The sequence below is a fragment of the Cyphomyrmex costatus genome, unplaced genomic scaffold (genome assembly GCF_001594065.2).
Source record: "Cyphomyrmex costatus isolate MS0001 unplaced genomic scaffold, Ccosl1.0 scaffold1751, whole genome shotgun sequence".
Classification (NCBI taxonomy): domain Eukaryota; kingdom Metazoa; phylum Arthropoda; class Insecta; order Hymenoptera; family Formicidae; genus Cyphomyrmex; species Cyphomyrmex costatus.
The window spans coordinates 10,912-16,703 of NW_017275771.1; positions in this window are offsets into that span (position 1 = coordinate 10,912).

A 5,792-nucleotide genomic window follows, 5' to 3' on the forward strand; every position below is an offset into this window, starting at 1 on the left:
TGGGGGGAGGGGGAGGGGCGAGTGGAGGAGGTCCGGTGGGCCAAAGATGGTGGAGGTGCAAGTGAAAGGTGAGAGAGGATGTTGAAAAGTTTAAAAATGCGGACAGAGAAGAAGAAGAAGAAGAAGAAGAAGAAGGAGAAGGAGACGTTTCTTAATTTTTCATTAAAATCACCACTTTTTGACCGCTTATATCTCCAGAACGGCTTGACCGATTTAAAATTTTTTTGGCTCAAATTACTCGTAGCGATTCCGCCTTTCAGGACATATGACGTTCGATTCAAAATTTTTTATATTTTAATAGTTATGCACCTCCCAAAAATGGACTTTGGTGGCTCGGGATAAGAGACTTGTAGCGTTCACAGTTTTTTTGAACATGGCCGGAGACGCTACCGCGTCTCCTGATTCCTTTAGATCTAAAAGTATAATCGCAAAAAAACGCAATAATACAAAATTGCAAAATTACTAAGAAAAGTAATAAAAATGGCGTCGTTTGCAGACGAAATATGAAATCCACCAATCGTCTATTAGTCAGCCATTTTTAATACCACTGAATGAATGTCATGATTGGCTGACAGTCAGCTAATCAGGACGCGGAACATCGGTTGCGCTTCTCTGATATCTAGGATAGAGATCCTATAATAAGAGTTTGGCCAAAGCGGGCCCAACTTCTGATTGGTTCTCTACCTTGGTCCATTCGATATTCTTCGGATAGCTTTGTACATTGTCGGAAAACGAGTTCGGAGAATAGAAAGAGACAGATAGCGTAATACGAGAAAGAAAGCAATATCTGTTATCTCCTTCTATCCGCCATCTTTGGTCCGCTTTGGCCAAACTCTTATTATAGGATCTCTAATCTAGGACTCTAAGTTGAGTCTCCTGAACGCAGCCAGTATCACAGAAGTATGAAGCGTAATCAAAATGGCAATTTTGGAGGATCTAGATGGACACAATCCCATTTGGACATTCCACTTATATCGGTCGGTGTGTGTGTGCCGAATAATTATCTAATAGACCACCAATAAAAAAAATTTATTCTAAAACATCCAATTAAAGATGTGTCCGATTGGGAACCTCCATAATGGTGCGTCATGGAATAAAAATAGTGGAACGGACCCAAAAAGGAATTATTTTGATTGGCTGAGGGTATATTCCGATGTAGCAGTTTCAGTGGAATGCCAAGAGTAATTCCGTTTTGGTTTCGTTCCGCTGATTTTTTTTCCATAGAAACACAACCTAATGCCAGCTGCACACCAGCGCAATGTTCGTCGCGCGTGACACGCGATATCCAATGAGCATCTAGCTTTAGAATGAGAACATCGGTAAAGCTGTACGCTTATTGGATATCGCGTCGCGCGCGACGAACATTGTGCTGGTGTGCAGCTGGCATTAGGTTGTGTTTCTATGGAAAAAAAATCAGCGGAACGAAACCAAAACGGAATTACTCTTGGCATTCCACTGAAACTGCTACATCGGAATATACCCTCAGCCAATCAAAATAATTCCTTTTTGGGTCCGTTCCACTATTTTTATTCCATGACGCACCATTATGCGGGAGGTTCCCAATCGGACACATTTTTAATTGGATGTTTTAGAATAAATCCTCAAGTAAGAGATGCACGAACTTAGAGCATGTGTGTCATATGTGTGAAAAGGCTAATGAATTGGAGAATAAAAAAACTGTTTCTTGGCTTACGGTACCTTTCATACCTTTCCATACTGAAAAATTCAAACGTTTTAACAATGATGAAATTAAAGTTTCTTTCCATAGTCCTAATAAGATGGGTAAATACATTAAGGTACAGAAGGATAGTCTGTCGCACACATCCAAGAGTAATGTGGTGTATAGAATCCAATGTAATGATTGTGATGCGTCTTATGTAGGACAGACTGGAAGGCAGCTGAAAACCAGAATTAATGAACACCGTAGCCATATTAGACATAATACTTCTAACCGTTCGGTTATTACGGATCACAGATTGCAATATGATCATGACTTTCAATGGGAAGATGTTAAAATTTTAGATGAAGAACCTAATTATAGAAAGCGAATAATTTCTGAGATTCTTAACATTAAAAAGCAGAAAAATAGTCTTAACTTACATACAGACACCGAAGGTCTTCACGATTCATATATTCCCATTGTAAATAAGGTTTGATCTTTTGTTATCGACAATCGACACACTGCTTAGTTTTGTTGTTGTTATATCACAGTACTTGCAAGACAGTTAAAGGTTTCAGTACACTTCTTTGCATTCGTTCTACTTTTTCATATATTATTTAATAAGTTTTGTGACAATGTTTCATATCATTACCTGGTTGTTCATTTTACTGTATGACTTCTTTTATTTTATTTAACTTTCATATTGTAAACTGACAAATCGTTTTCGCTGGTGAGTTAGACATTTTTTGTTCTTTGAATTTCATTATTTTCACATCTTTTGATTTTGTTCTCATGCCAAGTTACAGATATATTGTTTCAATATACGACTTTGCCATCTTGTATTGTCAATGTTGTGTAACGAAGAGTGAAATCGATGAGTCAGTGAGAAATGTGTTGTCTCAATTATACTGGAATAAGGAATTTTTGTTGAACGTCTGAAGAGGACTCAAACCAAGAGTCGAAACTTGTTACGACATTTTACATCGAGCGATTTTTTATACTATTATATATTGACCGATATTCTAATTTTTAATTGTGTCTAAAGCGGCTAAGTATATTGTTGTATTCTTTTTCTTTGAAAATTTATATTATAATTTTATGTTATAATCGCTTTCTTGTTTACTTACGAATTAACTCTCATTGTCCTTCACCTCGTTTTAATTATTCTTGTCATATGTGTGTCATACATCGACATATAGTATGGACTGCGCGATCCATACATAAAAGGTGTCCGGCGAATTAGACAAAGAGGAAACGCGGTGTGGGTCAATCGCTCGCTCTTTCTAATACTCCTATTGGCTGCTTTTGTTACCGCCCAGTGGATGTCAGTAATGTATCGCTAGACGGTGGATCCCATATGCAGTGTGATGCAGTGTTTACTGTGTTTAGTCTCATATAGAGATCCTATAATCAGAGTTTGGCCAAAGCAGACCAAAGATGGCGGATAGAAGGAGATAACAGATATGCTTTCTTTCTCGTATTACGCTATCTGTCTCTTTCTAATCTCCGAACTCGTTTTCCGACAATGTACAAAGCTATCCGAAGAATGCCGAATAGACCAAGGTAGAGAACCAATCAGAAGTTGGGCCCGCTTTGGCCAAACTCTGATTAAAGGATCTCTAATCTCATATACGATAAAATTGACATTTTGTGATTAACGTATAAGTAGACATGGTACACACATGTTTAATTTGTAAAAAGCGATCAGACAAATCGCAAGATTTGTCGTTCTATCGGTGAGTAATAAATTGTGACTACAATTTGATTAAGTTCGATTAGGTTATCCATTACATATTGGATTATTATTTTCAACTGTATTATGCATCATTTACCCGCTTCTCAAAATTATATAAAGAAAAGTATCTACATTCTTTCTACGTATATAAACCATGAGAATAAGATCATCCTTATAAAAATATATCGTAACGCGAAAAGTGGTCCTGGGGCACACAAACATCTTACTACGGTACTAATTAGAAAGAGACATAGCTTGACCCACACCGGTCGCTATCTCTTTCTTTCGGACCGGTCATATTCTTTCAGCCTATGCGTAGTCCATACTATATGTCGATGGTGTCATATGTGTGTGTCATACTTGTATATGCTTGTATGTCAAACTTGTGTGTCCATACGTGCATACTTGTAAGTAGGAATATAATACGATTGCGCCATTGGTTGCGCTATATTCTTGCGATGTCGTCATCAACCAATCCCGTAGCGATTTCAGTTCGCACATCTCTTACTTGAGGATCTCTACGCGCGACGAACATCGCGCTGGTATGCAGCTGGCATAACGCGTAAGGATATATGTATCCACACAAACTTGCATAGCCGCTGTCACATCCTCTGACATCTGTTTCTCGCTGTGACTGAGTAACGAATAAAATTTTAATACAGCAATATACAATGAGAACAGCTGACTTACGACATTTTTGCGACACCGCTATGCGAAATCCTATTGGCTCAGGACTTCTTCGTATAATCATAAGTATCTAAAGTACCTCCAATCTGTCCGAAACGACAAGTTCCTACGCGTTTCTATACAGTTTCCATTATTCAAAGACTCCTGCCACTTTTCGAGTTCAATTAATCTAAAAAATACGAAAAAAACGAGATAAGATGTTCAACCAATCAGAAAGCAACTCTGCTTATAAGACTCTTCATGATCCTTATCAAACGTGTCCCACTAGCTGCAGGCCATTTCCTTAATGCCTGGTTTATGCTTCAGGTCTTAATCCCAAGATCCTAAAATTCAACCAATAAAGCTGCCAGTTCTAATCGAAATTTGAACTCTATTGGCTGACTTTTAGGATTAAGACCTTAAGACCGAAGCATAAACCAGGCATAATATCACTAAACTCTTAAAGATCCGATCTTATACATTCCTAAAAGCTCGACTAATCAAATCACAGATGACCATTTGGCTCAAAATAAACTTTCAAAATTAATCCTGGTACCTACTAGTTCTTCCTTGTTCAATTTTGACCACGAGCCACACTATTTTTTCCTATACTTACTTCACTTTGACTCATTTTACTTATACTAATACAAAAAACTATTATTAATACAAAAAATGACTAATCAAAGGTTTCGAAATCCTAGGGACTTACCTTGAAATTGTTATTAATAAAATACAATATTGCACGCGCTAATAATCCAATCAGACCTAGCCAATCGAAAACCAGTCAAAACCTGATCAAATCCCGATAGACCTTTCTATTCCTAGCAACATCCCATCCAGAAGAATACTATTTGTTGATATTGGCTATTGTTTTATGATTGATTATTCTTCATCACAAGAAGCACTACCATTGTTTTCCTATGAACGTATATCAATTTCTTACTGGTTTCAAAGATATGATTCAAAATAACTGATATCCATTGTTACATCCCACTAAAAATCCCTCTTTCTTCATTATTATAAATATATGATTCACACATTTTCTTTATCTTATTTCTAGTTTGGTATTTCGTCTTAGTCAGATATTCTGTCTCCATTATATCTATATTTCGTAACTGTCCCTTTTATAGAAGGGCCTATCTTAGTTCATAAACATTCAAACAACAGATGACTCACGCTCGCATACTCTTATGCGTCACGTAGATAAAGAATATCTATTTTATAATCTTTTTCCTTCGAAGGCCTTTTTCTAGAAAAATGTTAAACAATAGCATATATGCCTAATAATTAAGTAGTAGTATATGGTAAGATCCTTCCGAATGCGAGGATGAATATCTTTTATTTTTCCTTTTCTTTGTTTTGTCTCTTATTCTTAATGAAACTAAAATCCAAGAGTCATAATATATAAAGTTATAAAATATTTTAACCCAACTTAAAATATACAACATTAATATAATTTAGAACATGTCGTTACATTTCGCCTCGCATAAGGATATTAGTTAAGGAAAATCGAACTTTTATAAATTATTAAAACTCTCGTCTACTAAGATAAGACTAGACTCGTAGTGTCGAGGCCCTTCCCTTAGGCTGTTGGACCTCTTTCTTTTTCTCTCATTCTGTCGATCTGGGGGGTGGCGACTCGGCCGCGTGCCTTCCTGTAGCGGCGAAGTCTGGTATTGCTTTGCGTTATTCTGTCTCGTTTGTATCGTCTTGTATTGTCTCGTTTTGTAT